General features: G+C 42.7%; 1 protein-coding gene and 1 pseudogene across 6 annotated transcripts in view; one reads left to right on the plus strand and one right to left on the minus strand.

Moving 5' to 3' along the window:
* The window catches only part of Kiaa1958 (KIAA1958 ortholog), a 163926-nt gene that overhangs the window by 139050 nt on the left and 4276 nt on the right, over positions 1–20600 (minus strand). The gene's annotated exons all lie outside the window — the stretch shown is intronic.
* On the plus strand, positions 4452–5708 carry LOC128097813 (60S ribosomal protein L34-like; annotated as a pseudogene).

The following is a 20600-nucleotide window of genomic DNA, read 5'->3' on the forward strand; positions in this document are numbered from 1 at the left end:
GCTCAGTGTCACTGTAAATGCGGGGCAAGAGCTCGGATGGCGAGCAAGCAGAGAGGCCGGGGAGCAGTACCAACGATAAATGCTAGCGCCAGTAAGACGAGGCCAAAGTCTGCTTTCAACTAGGCAAAAGACCCGGGTACTGACACCAGAGCTGCTGGGGTGGACTGCACCTGGAAGACCGGAGGAAACACACTTAGGCTTCTTTTTCCCCAAAGATGTTATCTTTACAACAAAGACCAGTTAAATTATTAATCACAAAAGGCACTCAGGTGCTAGAAAGGCACAGATTAAATGATGACAGAAGATGCACACACTTGCACAAGGAGCCAGAAGCCTGCCTCACTTCTCCCGATGCTTCATCGACAGAAGGCACGGGTGAAAGATTCAGACACATGAAGATTAACACTGAAAGTCCCCAACCCCGCAGACAGCTGAAGACACTGCTATCTGCCCTCAGTAAGACTGCATCACATCCACCATGGGAAGACCGAGATACCTGATTTCAAAGATGTTTTGTTTGTTTGTTTTTCGAGACAGGGTTTCTCTGTGTAGCCCTGGCTTTCCTAGAACTCACTCTGTAGACCAAGCTGGCCTCAAACTCAGAGATCTGCCTGTCTTTGCCTCCCAAATTCTGGGATTAAAGGTGTGCACCACGGCCCAGCTCAATTTCAAAGATTTTCAAACACACAACTATACAAAATCTTTCATGCTTGTAAAAATACTTTTAAAAATGATAGTGAGGTGTCTCAGCGGGTAATTGTGCTTTCCAGGCAACCCTGATAACCAGAACCCATGTGGAAAGGCTGTATGCAGTGGCTCCTGTGTCGAACCCCAGCCCTGCACCCCTGGAAGCGGGTGGAGAGCAGCAGTCCATGGTGGGCTAGCCTGGGGTATGCATCACAGCAGCAGAAACAACAAAGACCTTCCTTAAAAAACAAAATGAAAGGCGAGAACCCACTCCTGAAAAGTTGTCCTCTAACCTACACACACTTTTAAAAAAGCGTAACAACAATAAAATAAAATATAGCAAATTCTAGAAGTACAGCAAAAGAAATAATATATAATTCATAACTGTACAGTATCAGGTCCAAAGGAAACTCCCAATTCCCCAAACTCCAAAAGTAGTATATATGCCCAGAAATGACAGTCTTGGACCACCTCAAACTAGAGTATAAAAGGAGTTCTGGTGGTGAGATAAAAGCCAGCATTCCCAGGATCTTTTGACAAGGTTCCCTTTGACAAAAGGAGTCCCCTCCCTTGCCGTTGGCAGAAGAGTTGTAGACCTACACCTGTGGTTACATATCAAAGCCCATCTCTGCCTCCAGGTTCCTACAGCCCCTATCCTAAGTATCCTTTATACATTTCCAAGCCCCCAAGCTAGCTAGCATCCTAGCCCTTCCTTCTCACCTCTCTCTTACTGGCAAGGTTACACACACTGCATCTCCACTATTCTCTCCCTTCCCTCCCAGATAGCCCTACCCATGTCTGTTTATTTTTCTCTCTACTCTGGACTGTTCCAGATGCCTCTGGCTGTTCTCTCTTATCTACAGTCAAAACCTTCCCCCAATGGAGCAGCCATTTCAGTGGTTTCTTTCCTGTGCCCCTCGCACATATACAGCATATTAACACAGTTTTTCAGCGTGTTTTCTTTATGCATATTTAAATACCTGTCATGTCTAGGGGGATATAGAAGACAGAAGGGCTGTTTCTTTCTTTTTCTGCTTGACAACCTTACAGCAGGAATTTTTCCTTCTGCCACAAGCTTCTACATGGTCTGGCCATCACACACCTGTCCCCTTTCCCTTCTGATTATCTCTCCATCCCTTCCCCCACTCACTTCTGTCACTCAGCTGCAGCCCTGAGCTTCATCAGACACACTTCTAGGTACTTGCTCTAGACACCTTGCTTTAAGTCCTTACTTAAGAGTCACGTTTTCAGTGAGCTCTTTTTCTGTTGGTTTTTGAGACAGGGTCTCACTATGTAGCCCTGGCTGTCCTGGAACTCACTCTGTAGACCACCCGGCCTCGAACTCACAGAGATCTATGGACCCCTGCCCCCCAAGTGTTGAGATTTAAGGTGTGCACCATCGTGCCTGGCTCAGTGAGTTCTTTGGGCTAACTCTATCCCAAACGTCGAGCCCTAACCCTGAAACATCCCCTCATCCTCTTCCCTACTCTTTTCTTCTAGTCACCCTACCTCTCAGGAGTTCTTTGTTCTTGTTTGGTCTCTCTGCCCTACTCAAATTAAAACATTTATAAAGACAGGTGATAGTATTCAGACTCACTTCTTGAAATCCTGGCCAATAAGCAGATAACACTCTGGCCTGCCCAGTCCAGACGTCATCTTACATAAAGCCCACTTTAAGAGAAAACTCCCCCCTTCCTTTCTTTCTATGCCCATGAGGTGTGCACCTCCTCCCTCCCTCCCCCCTTTCTCCTATCCTGCATTCCCTCTCCCCTCCCCCCAAAATAAACTCAGTGCATGGTGTGAGTGACTTGCCACAGCTCCACACCACAGGCACGTCTGCATGATGTGTCTCCCTCACCCACCAGGGCACCTTGGCCCCAACTGCCAAGGCTTCCTACATGCAGCATCATAACATTGGTGCTGCATGTGAAAGGTTGATAAATGGAGCGGGTGGCGGTGCTGGTTGCTGCGTGGAAAGGTCACGGTCACGACAGAACCCAGTGTTAAGTTTTCAGAGCTTTATTAGGAGGGAAAAGAGGGGTAGGGGAGAGAGGAGAGCCAGGCCTGGAGAGAGAGAAAGATGGTGGGAGGGGGGAGAGGGGAGCAGAGCAGAGCAGGGAGGGAGTGCGATCTGCATCGGGCCTTTTTTTTTTTTTTTTTTTTTTTTTTTGGTTTTTCGAGACAGGGTTTCTCCGTGTAGCTTTGCGCCTTTTCCTGGAACTCACTTGGTAGCCCAGGCTGGCCTCGAACTCACAGAGATCCGCCTGGCTCTGCCTCCCGAGTGCTGGGATTAAAGGCGTGCGCCACCACCGCCCGGCTTGCATCGGGCCTTTTAAGGCACATAAGTAGTGGACAGCGCACACTAGTGACGGAAGACGCAAGACCTTTTGCTTAACTCCTGACCTGTGCATGTGCAGTCACGCAGCTGGAGTAAGGGCAGAATCCTAACAGCGTGACTCTTGGCGCTTTCTCCTGCCTGCGGTCAGCCTGAGACGTGCCAGGATCTCTAGAACCTTCAACACCGCCATCATAATCGGTAAGTCCCCCTTCTGGCCATTTCCCACAAGTGAGGATTCGTCTCATCTCGACTGTGGTCTCTCAACTCTTGGCCCCATACAAATTCTGGTACCAGCAGCCACGTGTCCCTCTAGCTTAGCGGCCCTCCAGCCCCTGTTCTCTCTTTGAGGAAACACTGCAACAGCCTTTGTCATTTCGCCTGGACCTCAGCGACCTTCAGGCCCATCTATGTGTTTCTAATTGACTTTTGAATACTTGAGCTTATCTGTTCCATATCAGTTCTGTATGTCTTAAAACAAAAAAAAGGGGGGGGGGGGGACATGGTCAGGCAGGCACCATCCTGGCTAAGGTCAAAGATGGACTGGTCATATGACCTCACCGACAACTTTACTAAGGGCAGCAGGGAGCCACATCCTGTCTGTGGCTCAAGCATGGGCAAGGCGCCCGGTGCCTCATCCTCAGCCCATCCCTCCTGCCCAACCGGGCTCCGACCAGGGAAGGGGCCCCAGGCAGCTCTGAGAGCATGGCAGCACCAGGCTTGAGGGTCCCTGTGGGCAGGGCTGGATCAGAATTCATCTCTGAGCTATGATTACTAGATTCAGGTTAGCACAAGTTCAAATGTCTTTTTTTTTTTTTTTTTTTGAGCTGAGGATCGAACCCAGGGTCTTGTGCTTGCTAGGCAAGCGCTCTACCACTGAGCTAAATCCCCAACCCCAAATGTCTTTTTGATATAATGTTAAAACTGTTTTATGCTGTTCTTCTTTATGGAAAAGCTGGCTCTAGGGTTGGATTATGGCTCTTCCTTCGCTAGACCCAGGTGGACCTTAACAGTTTTGCCAAGTGATCTCCTCCAGAAACACCCAGCTTGTTTTATATATATAAAAGTCAAGCCTCACTTTTTCTAAAGTTACTAGGTCTCTTAATAAAAAGTGTTCTAAGATATGAAAGTCCATGCATGCTTTGAGGGTCTTAAAAAACTGACTTAAGATATAAAAACTAGTTACAAAGTTACAAATAGGTGATTTAAATGGTTCAGGTTACTTTCCCCTTCTAATATATTGTTATATTAAGATTTTAAAATTTCAGGTTTTAACATTAATAGAGTTCTGATGCTATTCTGGTCACAAGTTCAAGATTTTGGATTTTCTTTGGTTATCTTCCAAATATAAACTTATATGTATGAGTCTACTGCTGTTTTTCAGATATCCATTATCTGCTTTTTATGTCCTTTTATAAAATAAAAATTCATATAAGCTTCAAAGAATCAAAAGAAATTATAAAACTTAGATCCACTTCACAGAGGTCAAAAGAACTCCAGATAAATGAGTTTTCCTCACCTGTCTAATCTTGAGGATGGCATTTTTCTCTTTCCTGGTCTCCTCTTCCCAATTACTAAGACCACGGGCCTCAAAGTTCCAAATAAGTTCATAAATTTTAACTTTATCTCTAGTCTATCTGTTTCAGCAGGTTTCCATTTGGCTGACTGACACATCCAGGCATCGGCTACTGACTTCAATCTGTGAGACATGAACTTGCTGAAAGCTGTTATGGACTAAACTAGCTGATATGAATGTTCCTTGTTTCCAGCTGGATCAAATCAGATGCTTCTGATGAATACCCCATTGCTTAAATCCCCTTCTTACCTTTGACTAGCCTTTCAACCTCCTTGGACTCTGACTATCTACGCCCTGTTTCAGCCTGAAGCAATTATGGGAGGAAATATCTCGTTCTCCCTTCCTTTTCCTCTTCCAGAACGGCGCTCAAAGGCACTCAGAATGGTCCAACATTTGACATACCATCATAGGCTTTCCTACAACACAGCCTCTAACAAAACTAGGCTGTCTCGAACCCCTGGCAACAGAATTATTTACCTTTACACCAAGAAGGTTGGGAAAGCCTCTAAATCTGAATGCAGTGTGTGCCCAGGCAGGCTTCGAGGGGTTCGTGCTGTGAGACCAAAAGTCCTTATGAGGTTGTCAAAGATAAAGCAGCATTTCAGCAGGGCCTACTGTGTGTCCGTGACAGGATCAAGGGAGCTTTCCTTATTGAGGAGCAGAAAATTGTTGTGAAAGTGTTAAAGGTATAAGCACAGAGTCAGAAAGCGAAATAAATATGCAGCTTTTTAAATTCAAACAAACAAACAAACAAAAAATTGTCCTGTACTCCCTGCTCCCAAAACAGGCTAAAAGCCTAAGTTAAAGGTTAAACCCCCTGGCATAGGAGACAAAATGTCTACCTAATGCTCACTGATATACCAGGAAACTAGACCCAAAATTGTCAATTGATAGATTTATTAACTAAAATGATTCTGCAATAAGATAAGACACTTGACCTTCTTTATGCAGAACCAAAGAGGTACCATATGATCATAAGAAATTATTATTTCTATATAAACCATTCAGGATTATAATCTGGCTGTACTCAAAGATCAGATCAAAACCACAGGGCCTTAAAAATGGTAATAGATGCAGATATCGCTGCCAATGGCTTAAATGTGTCTCTCCTTACTCAAGGTCTATTAAGGTTTAAGAATGTAAGCCTCCTTGTCCTTGTTAAATTTATCTGATCAGATTAACAAACGTTAACCTAGAGATTTACACCACCAGAGAATTTAAATAAATGAAGGCATATGTTTGATAAATAAGAAATTTGGTAAACAAGATATATATCTTTTGATGGGTTTCTGGTCCCTCGAGGGGGTCCTTTTCTCAGAGTTGGGCCACGCCCCAACTCATCCTGTTTCTCCTGTTCCCATTTCACCCTGGGACCTTTCCCTTGTCACTTCCTTGCCTTCCCAGAAGACAGCCTTAACAGCTTGGTACAAACTGGTTTTGTTTTTACCCATGGAATGGCTATTTTGTTTTGGTTTCTTTACTGAACCCATATTTGATACTAGAAGAGCTTCAATTCAAAATCATTATTTTTAAGGCTATTTATTGTAGACTGTTAGAGAACACACGTAAACAGTTGCTGGGCAGTGGTGGCACACACCTTTAAGCCCAGCACTCAGGAGGCAGAGGCAGGCGGATCTCTGTGAGTTCGAGGCCAGCCTGGTCTACAGAGTAAGTTCCAGGACAGCATCAAAACTATACAGAGAAACCCTGTCTCAAAAAACCAAAAAAACAAAAAAAAAGTGGTCATCTTACAAATAATCAAGTTCTTTAATTGTAGTCATGCTAAATACTGATGTAACTAATCACAGGGATAAGCTTTACTTAGTCCCTTGCATAGGTTATCAGGGTTGAGCTTAAAACAAGTAACTAGAAACAAAGTTTGCCTATGCCTATTCAGATATACCTGGACAGCCCTCATACTTCAGAGATCTGCAGTATATGGCATTTAAAATGTTTAATTAAAAAGCGTTTCATGACAGAGGGACATGTTAGCTCCTGGCAACACCTTTATTTCCTCCAAAGAAGGTGGCTGGGCACAGAAGAACCTCCACCCAGAACTTGCTCCAGAGTGTCAGCACCAGCCACTGAGATGGGCACAGAAGAACCTCGACTGCTGCCGGGCCTTCTTCAGACCACGGACAGCAGGACTCTGGGAACCCACTGCCTCACTTCTGCCTAGAAAAGGTAGGCTGGTCCTTCCCACAAGTTCCTACCCCACAACTGTCAGATCTTCTGAGGCCTGGCAGCTGAAGACTGATGTTGCCCTGAGACCTCTGCCCTCAACAACCATGGAGGACGCTGGAGTGGCTGTCTAGGCAGCCAGCAGTTCGTCTCTGTCACTCTCAATCACTAACTCAGGTAAAATGTATCCTTCTCAGGTCTCTGGTGCCATCCGACCACCAGGCTTTGCTTCAGCGGCCTTCTCAGTTCTCCGTGTAAAATTCCCACCTCATTCTCCTAGGGCTAATACCATCTCAGTATCTCCTGGTGAACTGGATAAAAAGAAACAGCTTTAAGGTTTGTTTGTATGAAGCTAGGAGAGCTGTCTCACTTCTGTTCACTTATCTTCTCAGACCTGATGATGTTGGCCAGTTTTAACAGCTCTCTCCCCCAACTCCAGTTTCTGTGGACTTTACTGGTCCCAGCTTTTAGAGACAGGCTACCATTGGAGAGGGTAGGGAAGCCTCCCTCCTCCTCCTCCTCCTCCTCCTCCTCCTCCTCCTTTTCCTCCTCCTCCTCCTCTTCCTCCTTGTTCACTCAACTAACCACTTCCATTCAGTAAATTTCCTCTGGTTAAAGATTTAAAGATATGTTTCACTGGGCTGAAACCGGGCCTTAAAAAAACCAGGCTGAAACCAAAGTCATAGCCTTTTGCTACGACACCAAGATGTAAATCTTTTTCGGTTGTTTTATACACTTACAGGTTCCTGCATAAATCTACCCCTCCTGACAGACTTGTGCCAAGACCAACCCTCAGGGGCTCTTCAGATATACCACCAGCCCTGCACCAGCTCTGAGGATGCCAACCACCAACAGAGGACGCCAACAGGTTGATTTCACCCAAATCCCCACTCATAAAAAGGCTCCGTATCTCTTAACTCCTACAAACACTTTTACAGGATGGATGCATTTCCCACCTCCAGAGAAACAGCAGATGTGACAGTTCCTGTACTCCTAGAACACATCATCCCTCAATTTGGTGTGCCATCTTGCCAAGCTCCTAGGACTTCACTGCTGGTACCACTTCACCAGGCTCAAGCCGGCACCTACCCAGCAACTGGAACCTGGTTTTCCAAGATGTCCCAATGAAGGGCATATCTGCTCTTGTGTCTCGCTCATTCACCCTTGCCTCTTCTCTACAAGCAGGGCACTCTTCCACTCCATTCTTCCTGGCGCTTATCACTTTTCCATGGTTAGCCCTGCTCATGGGGCTGATGACAGCAATCTATTTTTTTTCCTCTAACAACCTGCCTTCTCAGCTCCCTCAAGGGGTCTCCAGGATGACAGCTAACTAAATGTTTCTTCACTCACACTTCCCACTGTGCGTGACCCTGACCCCACCTTGTCCCAACTCAGCAGGAAGCAGTCTCAAGAATTTGGCGCCCTCATCCCCCCACTTGCTATCCATAACTCACATTTTTATAATAATCAAAAAGGGAGGAATGTTAGCATTCACACTCACTTCTTGGAATCCTGGCCAATACCCTGCCCACCCAGTATCCTAATGCCATCTTATGTAATGTCCATTTTAAGAGAAAACTCTTCCTCCCTCCCTCCCTCCCTCTCTATTCCCATGAGGTGTGCACCTCCTCCCTCTCTCTCCCTCCCTCCCTCTCTATTCCCATGAGGTGTGCACCTCCTCCCTCTCTCTCCCTCCCTCCCTCTCTATTCCCATGAGGTGTGCACCTCCTCCCTCTCTCTCCCTCCCTCCCTCTCTATTCCCATGAGGTGTGCACCTCCTCCCTCTCTCTCCCTCCCTCCCTCTCTATTCCCATGAGGTGTGCACCTCCTCCCTCTCTCTCCCTCCCCCCCTTTCTCCTTCCCTCCATTCCATCTCCCCTCCCCCCAAAACAAACTTTTCATGTGGACATGTGTCTGCATGGTGTGAGTGACTTTCCACAGCTCCACGCCACAGTCCGCTACCAAGTCTGCATGGTGCGTCTCCCTCACCCACCAGGGCACCTTGGCCCAACCTGCCAAGACCTCCTGCACACCGTATCATAACAACAGGTAGTTTTTGTCTTTAGTAATTTCCTAGGACTGAGGAAAGTGCCTAACACATGGCAATTGCCTAGTATTTTCTGGTTGAATGATATGTATAGTTATTGCTATAAATGGTTGTAGCAATATGAACAAGGATTTATCCAATAATTCCCCAAATGTTAAATGTTTCGGTTATTGTCCAGCATCCACTATTTTATAGGATGCTTTAATGAGATCAGCAACCAAACTTTCCTCCAGGTGGGCCAGATAGTGAATAGTTTCTGGTTTTCAAAGACCCTATCTTAACTACTCAGTTCTGCACTATGGCACAGAAGCAGCCACAAAGAGTTGGGCATGGAGGTACACTGTAATCCCAGTATCTGGAAGGTAGAGGCAGGTAGAATGCAAACTCCAGACCCGTTATGAACTACCTAACAAATTCAAATCGACCCTGGACTGTAACAAGACCTTGATTCCAACTTCACCACAGACAGTGAATGGTTTGGGAATCTCAGCTTTGATAAACGCTTTTGTGCATGTATCTTTTTTTAATCCTTTAAGTGAGAATTACTAAACTAATAAAATGTATTTATGGCTCTTGAAAGTTTCCCTCAGGTCCAAAGGAAACTCCACACCCCCAAATTCTGGGGCCTGTTCTCCTCTATTAAAGGAGCCATTCCTTATCCCTGTCAGAAGGGACCAAAGGCTATCTGTGGTGCCTATTAGCATACCAAAGCACAAGCTGGCCTCCAAGTACCTGTGGCTCTTCTCAGCTCTTCTCACTCCACCCCTACCCTAAACTACTCCAGCTCTTGGACTTCCCTCCCCCAGCTTCTCATTCCCTTATAACCCTACTATTTCAGCTACACACCCTCTTTTCTCTTCATCTCTTGCTCTACACACCCCCATGGCCTGGTCCAGCTGCTGGCCATGTTCAGTTTACTATTCTCTCTCTGCTCTGGACTTTTCCAAGGCCTCTGGCTGTACTCTCCCTCATAGCTACAATAAAAATCTTCCCCTCCCCCTCAACCATACCTTGGAGTCTTCATGTCCTCAGTTTATACAGCTGGTACCAAAACTCTCAGTTTATACTCTCAAATTGCTTTCCAAAGGACAATCAAGGAGTACAGCAATTAGAACACTCCTTGTGGGGTATGAACTATACAATTTGGAAAACTGGTAGAATCCACTTAAGGTGGACGAATGGACGGACAGACAGACAGACAGACACACACACACACACACACACACACACACACACACACACACACACACACACGGGAGCTGTCAGTCAGGGTTTTACTTTCTGTGTTAGGTACTGAAAGAGCACAGAGTGCCAATGTCCTGCTTATTGACCTAAATGCCAATCATATATTCAATCTATAAAAATTAATAAACTGTACACATTGACAGGTTTATTTTATATAAATTATACTTTTAAGTTTTAAGGGAAAACTGTATTTCCATCAGTGATATAAGAATAACTTCTCTTGCCCTTCCCTAGCAATGGGTATTATTTCATTTTATGCTATACCAATTTGATATGGCTAAAAAACAGCATTCAGGAGGATGAAACAGGGGAACCTCAAGTTGTAAGCTACCCAGAGCTACATAGTAAGACCTCGTGTCAGACAACAAATTTCTGAATTGCTACAGTATTCTGTGTTATTTACCAGGGAGGCTGATTTTTTTCTATAAATTGTTTTTTTATTTTTTATTTTTCCTATTATTACTCATTTTTACAAATCATGAAAACCACACGGGTGCTGGGAGATGGATCAGCTAGCCAGCACAAGCCTGATGACCCATTTGATCTCCAGAATTCATATAAAAGGACAGGCTGTGGTAGCATGTGTAAGTAACACTGCTATGTCAAGATGGGAGGCAGACACAGGAGGACACTCTAGAACCTACTGCCTGGAGTGTGCGGCTCTGCAACAGAAACTAGACTGCCTCACCAAGGTGGCAGGTGAGAAGAGTCCTGGAAGCTGTCCTCCAGTCTCCACACACACGCACCTACCTGTGCATGGACTCACTCTCTCCCCCCCCCCACTCACCATGTACAAAATAATAAAATTAAAAACTACATAAGCAACAATGTCTACAGATATCAACTCTTTATTATACCATTTTCTTGACTATTTCTGTCTTTAAATTTGTATGTGTGTATGTATGTATGTATGTATGTATTTGCAATGCTAGGGATGAAGTCGGAGCCTTGTAGGGAATTCTCTACACACCAATGAGCCAACCCCCAGATGCAACTTACTTTCTTACAATAGCAAAGTTTAAATATTTACATAGTTAAATCCATCCTTTTATTGATGAACCTTTCTCAAAACTATTATCTAGAACCTCATATTGTTGCTTATTACATGTAAGGAAATGTTTATTTCTCCGATCAATAGTATGCTTTTTTTATAGTATTGTTATGGAATGATCATTTTGTACACTGAAAGATGTGTCTTTGCCAAAGTGCCTTCTGATTGGTTTAATACAAAAGCTGACTGGCCGGTAGCTAGGCAGGAGGTATAGGCAGAACAACAAGACCCAGAGAACGCTGCAAAGAAGAAGGGCAGAGTCTCGGGAGTCATGAGAGATGCAGAGAGAAGCAAGTTGAATGTGCACATGACAGAGAGCAGATAAGAAATATGGATTAATTTAAAATGTAAATGTTAGCTAATAACAAGCCTGAGCTATTGGCCGATCATTTATAATTAATAGTAAGTCTCTGAATGGTTATTTGGGAGCAGCTACCAAGACACAGAGAAACTCAGCTTACAAAAGGTGCCCTATGTGAAGGACCTACATCCACATAAGACCTAAGAAAGCTTTAAAAAGGTTCTAAACACACAAAAATGGAGCCAAATGTGGCTTCCTAGTCTTGGGTCTCTCATGCCAGCCACAGTACAAAGACATGTCTCCTGACAGCTGACAGCATGCTATGAACTAAGTCTCATGGCAGGTTCCTGCAGTCTCTCACAGAGGCTGTGGTACAGAGAGGCATCTCCTAGCCTCTGCCTGTGCTGCTGCATGATGGGTTTGGGGTTTTGCTCATACAGACAAATACATATGCTCAGTAAAAACAAACCCAGACGAAAAATACCTCCAAATGGGTTACAGTGTGTTTTAAAATGTACAAAGGCTTGAGAGAGAAAAGAGAAAGGGTATAGACAGTCATTAAAAAAATACATAAAGTTTTAAAATAATAATGTCCTTAAAAAAGGAATAGAGTTTAAAAAAATATAATAAGCCATGTAAAGATGAGAAATACACAGAGAGTTTGGATCCTGTATGCTATTGTGTTGTCTTTAAATTATCTTGATTGTTAATGAAGGAACCACAGCTGCTAAAACACATCGGATTATGAAAATTGCTGGATTAAACCAAACCATGTATTTTTAAAATGTCTTAACTTCAAAATGGAGTCAAAAGATAAGTTACTTTGGGAAAGAAGTTATGCTTTTATTTTTATTTTATTTATTTATTTATTTATTTATTTATTTTTGGTTTTTCGAGACAGGTTTTCTCTGTGTAGTTTTGGTGCCTGTCCTGGATCTCGCTCTGTAGACCAGGCTGGCCTCGAACTCACAGAGATCCTCCTGGCTCTGCCTCCCAAGTGCTGGGATTAAAGGCCTGCACCACCACTGCCCGGCTTGAAGTTATGCTTTTATTTCCACAGGAAATGAGAGGCTGTGGATTCATTCCAGGTTGATATGGATCAGATTTGACTGGGAAAGACCACCTGAAAATCCTGGCTACAGACATAAAGAAATAAACCTAGAAAAACTACAAAACACCTAATGTATATTTTACCTGCTCAAACATAGAACAAACACCTTTGGCTGACTTGTGTACAATGCACAGTCTATACTTGTATTAATACATATATGTATGTTATCTTTAAAAGTTTATGCATTTTCGCCGGGCGGTGGTGGCGCACGCCTTTAATCCCAGCACTCGGGAGGCAGAGCCAGGTGGATCTCTGTGAGTTCGAGGCCAGCCTGGGCTACCAAGTGAGTTCCAGGAAAAGGCGCAAAGCTACACAGAGAAACCCTGTCTCGAAAAACCAAAAAAAAAAAAAAAAGTTTATGCATTTTCAGAGCAAAGTGACCAGACACCAATAAAAATGGATGGCCCAAGTGATCCAGCATCCAAAACAGCTTCAAGGATGCTAGTTGAGATGATGCAGCCTCACAGAATACTTCAGCCAAGACTTAATAATTATCTTGATTTTCTCAACGTTCCCCCAGAGATGACAACACCCCCAGACAACAGGAAGCAATCTAGGAAAAAAAAAAACACCCACATTCCCAAAACATGGGTTATGGATGTTTGTCACTGTTCAGGGGAGGTTGGTTACAAGTTATTATGGGTCATAGTCAGGGGAAAAAAAAAAAAACAACAACTCAATTCAAAGATCTCTTTCTAAAGAAAAAAAGAGGGATATAACATAAGAATGATGGGGGAAAAGGAGATTATTGGATCTACTTTAATACAAAAACAACTATTAATCTCAAAATATTTTGCATTGTATGGATTTTGGTTTATTGATGCAAATTTAAAGTTAATTTTGTTATAGTGCATGTATGTTTCTACACTTGTTTGGGGTATTGTGTCTATGCAGCTCATTTAAAAATGTAATGTATAAATAAGAAATACAGTAGTAGTCATCTATAATAATCAAACTTATAGTCATGTTAGGTATGTTTTCAATGTCATACACAGATATATTTAGATAGATCATCTTCAAACACTTCAAAGACCTATAGAATATGGCATTTAGTATGTTTAATAACCTAAAGCTTTTTATGACAATGAGACACGTCTGCTCCTGGCAGCACCAGCTACTTCAGAGAAGATGATGGGCATCAAAGGAACTCCACATGGAGTTTGCTTTCTTTGTGGCAAAAGTTAGCCACTGGACAAGAAATTGCCCTTGCCTCGACTGCTGACAGTATACTGTCCAAACTGGACCAGCAAGATGCAAAAAAGGCGACTGCCACACTTTGGCAAGACAAGGTAGGACAGTCCTTCAAAATTCCCTGCTTCACAAAAATGTCTGTCATATATACTAGGCCTGTAGGTCAAAGTTGGATGCCCCAACGTTAAGAACTCTGGGTGACTGTCCAGGCAGCCAGATGTCCCTGTTGTTAGGTAACATTTCACCCTTCTGGAGTCTTTGTTAGAGTTGAAGACTAGATAGTCACAGTTAAAATTTTCCTTAGCTATGATAAAAAGTAAATTAGGTATAAAACTTTAGACTCAGAAAGATGGATAACAGAGTATTTTCTCCAATTTTGCCAAATACAAATACTTGGGAGGCAGAGGCGGGCAGACCTCTGTGAGTTCAAGCCCAGCCTGGTCTACAGAGCGAGTTCCAGGACAGGCTCTAAAGCTACACAGAGAAACCCTGTCTCTAAAAAAACAAAAAACAAAACAAAAAAAAAAGAGCTGACCAGATGGCAGCTTGGCAGGAGGTATAGGTGGGACAGCAAGACACAGAGGATGCTGGGAGGAAGAAGGGCAGTCTCAGGAGTTTCGAGAGACTCGGAGAGAAGCAAGATGAATGTGCCATGTTGAAAGAAGGTACCTATATGTGGCAGAAGGTATGTAAGAAATACGAGTTAATTTGTAATTTATAAGTCACTGAATGATTTTTTGGGAGTGGCAAATATACGGAGACACAGAGAAACTCCTCCTGCATAGTAAACAGATAAAGACTGGGGAAATGGCTCATTTGGTAAAGTACTTACTTGCCTTGCACTGCACAAGGACCTGAGTTTGAGCCCCAGAAACCACTCCAATCTACTTGCAGGCCAGTGAGCGACCCTTCCTCCAAACAAGAAGAAAAAGATGGTGAATGGTGCCTGAGGAATGACACCACGAGTCACCCTCTGATCCCCTCACATGCACACACATCCACGAGCACCTCTAACATCGATATTACACACACACACACACACACACACACACACACACACACACACACACACACACACACGATAGATTTTGAATGCTGAACAGCAAAAAGATGACCTAAAAAAAGGAAAGTAATAGAGTAAATTTATAAAATATTATGACTTTTTTAGGCAGGACTCCTTATGCAGCTCCAAAGCTGACCTCCAGCTAGAGATCCTCTTGTGTCACGTCACTGTCCCAGATGCTGGCATTATAGGCATGTGCCACCACACCTGGCTTTAAACCTAATTTTCAACAGGAAAACTAATTCCTTAAAGGGGGTTTTATATCGATGTAGACATCATAAAGAAGTGTATATAGAAAACACACTGCATGGTAAGACTTTTGACTGCCAGAAAGAACATAGCCAATTGGCTAAAAAGCAACTGAAGTAGGATATATACAAATCAAACATTCATATATCAAATATGTTCACAAGTACAATATATTCATAGGCAGAATGCTATTTATAAGACTACACATCTTTCCCGGACTATGTTCAAGAGGGAAAATGCTCCCAAGACTAAGCCATCAGATGATGCTTATCTTTCAAGGGCTGTTCTGCAGAAAACATTGGGAGACCTCCAGTTAACATTTCACAGGTATCTCGTCAAAGGCTATGCAAATAAGACTTGGCGGAATCAGTAAATTTAACGGACTTATCAGTAGGGCTGATCGATCCTTTCTGGAACTGGTGACAGAAAACAGGACTAAAGATACAAAACTTCAAAGGTAAGAAACTTAAGACAATCGTCCAGGGAAAGAAAAAGATAATTTTAAATGTTTCTGTTTGTTAATCCAGATTTCCAAATGCAAATAAAGGTACAACTGCTTTTACTTAAACTCACTGAGAAAATACATTCACAAAAAAGTTAAAATAGTGAACTTTTCCCACAATGTTAATTTTTACTATTTGAGAAAATCCACTAATGTTTAGCTTCTAGCTTTCTGAAAATCTGGATAAAGTGAATTTCTAAACCTAAACTGCCATGGAAACATTAACAAACCTGTCACTAAAAAAGAATTAGACTCCCTACAATAAATATGCCTTGGTTTATCACTGTAAGTTAGATAAATTAGATAAACTAGAAAACTGATCACCTAGGTAGGTCAGAGGGGGTGTCTGTGTGAGAGAGTGTCACTTCTGTTAATCTTGAAAGATGGGAAACAAGAAATTTTAAGTGAAGTTGCCTCTACGAACGACCAATCAAATTGCTCAGGCTTCCCAGCCATCGCAAAACCGTCAAGTTCACCACACTAGTTTTGCTGCTCTCCAGATCTGAGAGAAACAACGGGCAGGATTTATTTTAGCTCACAGTGTCAGGATCTGTCCATCTCGGTGGCGAGGGGGTGGGGTGGAGCAGAGCATCACAGAAGGCAGGAAGCAGAGAGAAGGAACACAGGAAGGGGTCAGGGCAAGAACACACCCCCAGTGATTTACTGCTTCCAGCTGCCCTCACCCTAGAAAGTTCCCAGAACTTCAAAACGGCACCATCAGCTGAGAACCAACACTAACCACATCGGCCTAAGGGAGCTACTTCATGTTCCAGCCATAACACTGACTTAAGAGACCCTGGGAAGAAAGCTGTGAGCTAGAGTCAACCAACCCAAGAGGACGGAGTGAGACAAGGCAGAGACGGACACCCAAGAAAGACCAGCTTCAGAGAATATCATACAAGAGGCTCCATGAAAGGCTATTTATTTCCCTTTGTATTCAAACATGATATACAATCAGAAAAGAACAAAAATAATAAGTAAATATCTTGCTACTACTTCAAAACATTTTACAACAGAGCCTACAACCAGATCATGGAACATTCATTGCATTCAAGGAGCCCCTATTTTTTTCTTTCTTTTTCCACTCCCCCTGGGTAGACAAACAGACACACAGACACACAGACACAGACACAGACACAGACACAGACACACACACACACACACACACACACACAATTAAGCCTCTGGCCTAGGGCTCTGGCTATCGTCTTAGGGCAGTATTCTCCTCAACAGCTACGCATTTATGAAGCTGCCAAAGCAGTAAGGTTTGCTAATATCCAGTTCACCAAAGCAGACCACTAGGGAAGGAGACAAAGGTGTCAATACTAGATGTTATTTATTTGGGGATATCGATGAAGCACTCTAGCTGGTAGCGTCTACCATATACTGTAGTGATGGTCATCGTGAAGAGTTCTGTTTGGGGATATTATAATTAGTGCTGCAAACGTTCATTCTAGGACAGTTACTTTAGTGGTATGTATCTCCAAGTGGAACTGCTGAACCATAAGGCATGCATGTGTTTAGTGTAAGTAGATACTGCCAAACAGCTTTCCAATTTGTTCATTCCAATTTACATTCCCATACTAATGTATAATTCCCACAGCAATGCAGAATTTCAGTTGCTGTATGTTCTCACAACACTTACTAATTTTCATTCTAATGAGTGTACTTCACTTTTATTTTTGAGTGGCCATATTTTAAAATACTTCACAAAAGGAATAAAGGAGAAAAATCATGAACCATGAAATCAGGACAACTCCCCATCCCTAGCACAGCAAGCTCCTCCTAAAATATAGACATAACCATCTTGTTTAAATATAAGTGTGAAAAAGGGACCAAGCTATCCTGTGGCAGGTACTGTAAAGATAATGAACAAGAACCGAATAAGGAAGCCATCAGAGGCAGACCACAGAACGGGCAGAGACAGATGCGCTGTCGCCCAGTGCTTCACCGTCTGCACGCTAACCCCTGGGAGGTAGGAGGTGTTGTTCAAGCCATCCTTGGCTATATAGCGAGTTCAAGAACAGCCTGGGATACACGAGACCAGAAAGACACAGAGAAAGAAAAGCAAAGCTGGGGTAGGGAGTGGAGAGACAGAAAATGAAAAGCTAAGAACTTACACTGGATAGTTGACAGAAAGATGCACAAAGAAAAATGACAGCAGTCAGGATAGCCTAGGAAAGAAGGGGACACTTAAAGGGACACTAGGGCTTCATATAGTATATAAATACACACACACAGACACACACACACACACACACACACACACACACAAAAAAAAAAAAAAAAAAAAAAAAAAACTCTCTAGAAGAAAAAGTAAAGGGCTGGCAAGGTGACACGGTGGGTATTAAGAGCTGAGTTCAATCCCACAGTGAGAGGAGAGGACCTACCCCAGAAGGCTGTCCTCTAACCTTTACATGTGAAGGGAAACCACACATAAATTAAAAGTGCAATTTTCTTTACAAATATAAAGACAGTGATTTTAAAAAATATAATTGGCCATGTGTAATGGCATACTCCCTTCAATCACTGCCCAGGTAGATCTGTGAGTTAGAGGCCAGCCTGGTCTACACAGCAAGCTCCAGGCTAGCTTTGGCTGCATAACGACACCCTGCTTAGAAAAAAAAACAAAAACAAAAAACCTACAAAAAAATGTTAAAAGGTATATGCATAAAAGTTAAGCAAGGATTATCTAGCATATATATCACAGGAACCCTTAAAATGAAATACATTCAATAGTAGAAGTTATAACAGATTAAAATATTTGGGCCAATATATTAAAATATATTGTGTATCTTGGAAAATGAACAAAGAACAAGTAATACTCTGGCATATTCCAGTAAAAATATTGCCTTTTCAGGATGGAAAAAAAATGTCCTTTGAGGATCTAGGCAGAGAGACAGAGCTGCCTGTAAGAAAATCCAAACTGGACATACAATTCTGTGGTACACTGCCCACACGGTACATATGAGCCACTGGGCTCAATCCCCAGTCCTCATTCGACAATAGTCCAGCTAACCAGAATACAATGGAGTAAGATTCTGTAAACTGTGATTTGTGACCAACTGCAATTCACAACTGGTTTTACCAATCAAACTTCTCTCAATAGAGCAGAAATCATGCTAGTTCGTTTACATATTCCCATAGCTGCTTTAGCACTGCGGTGGCTCAGTTAATAACTATAACACAAAATTATGACCTAAAAAACCAAAAGCAAGAAATATTTTTCACGAGTCAGTTTTATATTGATGAACTTCTAACTACCAAATGATTACAGAAATGCTATTATAAGGGTTTGTGTTACACATGAACAATACAAAAACAGTATTTGTGTGCATGCACGCTAAGATGAAACCAAGAGCCTTGTACGTGTTAAGTACATGTTGTACCACTGAGCTACACCTCCTGTCCTAATCGTAGACTTAAGACCAATTGCAAAAGTTAGAGGGCAATGAATCTGCATGGAATGAACAGACAGAACGGAGAAAAAGCTTGGAAACTGTACTGATGAATCTAGAGACTTGATTATGTACAGAAGTTAGGACTGAGGATAAGGAGTCACCCCCAAAATTCCTGTTTAAATTAGAGGACTATGAGATGGCAGAATGGTGCATAACTCCCTAGAAAGCAGCACATTAGTACCAATAGACCATCAAAAGAAACATGTCCTCAGAAGTCACGAAAACAGAACAGCTTTTGCATTTCCAATGAATGTGGTCACACTTAAAAGTCTCTAGTATTCCAGAATTTTCTAATTTAAACCACTAAAAATAACAAAGATAAAAAGTATAAACAAAACAAAGCCTGAGGCAGACAGTCAGATTCCTGGAGCACACTGCCACTGCCCCGCCAGCCAAATGCAATCAATAAGCTCCAGGTTCATCCAGAAAGCCTGTTTCAAAAACTAAGGGTAAGATGGAGGATAACAGACAATATCAATCTCTGGCCTCCACAGATGGACATGTGCAAGCACACCCACATGTTCATGGGCACCTGCATGCACACATTCACATATGCACAAATACGTACACATATAAGCCACACATGTACAGAAGCACAAGCACACCCATTCCTTTAAAAAGGCTAGAGAGATGGCTCAGTGGTTAGGAGCACTTGCTGCTCTTATAGAGGACTAGTATTCAATTCCTAGCACTCACATGAAGGCTCACAACTGTCTTTAACCCCAGTTTCAGGAATCCAGCTACCTCGCTAGCCTCCCCAAGCACTGCACACATGTGGTGGACATCATGAAGGCACACACACATACACATAAAATAAAAATAAATATTTAAAAAATAATAAACCTGTGGGAAATGTGAAAAAGCAAAGACATAAAAGATGGAGCCACTAGAAATCACTAAACAGAATGAAGTAAATATGTAATCAGGGCTCCAAATGGGTAGTATCCTCAGATCCATCTTTCAAGTCCTAAATGCCAGTACCTCAGAATGGAACTTATCTTGGGAGCTAAGGCCTTCAAAAGAAGTAATTAAGGTAAAATGAAGTCATATTGGTACTCTAATCCATATAATCCTTTTTAGAATGACTGATGTCTTTACAAAATAAGCTTAGGACACAGACAGGCAGAGGAAAACCAATCCAAGGGACGGGACCCTCAGAAGGCGACCACACAGAAACCTCCTAGGCTGAAGAATTATCAGAACATCACCCACAGCGTGATGCTGTTAGGGAAGCTGTGGAGAGAAAGACCATGTCCCATCCACACAATTCACAAACATCCTTCGCTGTGACTTAGACATATCAAGTCCTGCAATAGAAGAGAGGATTTTTGTTAGGTGATAATTACGCTTTAAATGATACAATGACAATGGAAAGGCCGTAACAGTATTTGTAAGGAAAACTGAAGGGACACAGTATTTGCAATTAGAAAAGGAATAAAGGATTCAAGTCATGCCAGCTTTGAGAAAAGCCGAGAACAGGAGAACCTAGCCAAGACATGTTTTATGCCTGAAATGAAGTTAACCAAAAGGCAAGTGGATAATTCAAAAACAACATGGTTAGCAAGGAGGAGGGACGGAGACAACTTTGGATCATTCTCTG

The sequence above is a fragment of the Peromyscus californicus genome, unplaced genomic scaffold (genome assembly GCF_007827085.1).
Source record: "Peromyscus californicus insignis strain IS unplaced genomic scaffold, ASM782708v3 Scaffold_5__1_contigs__length_169319896, whole genome shotgun sequence".
In the NCBI taxonomy this organism is placed as follows: Eukaryota; Metazoa; Chordata; class Mammalia; order Rodentia; family Cricetidae; genus Peromyscus; species Peromyscus californicus.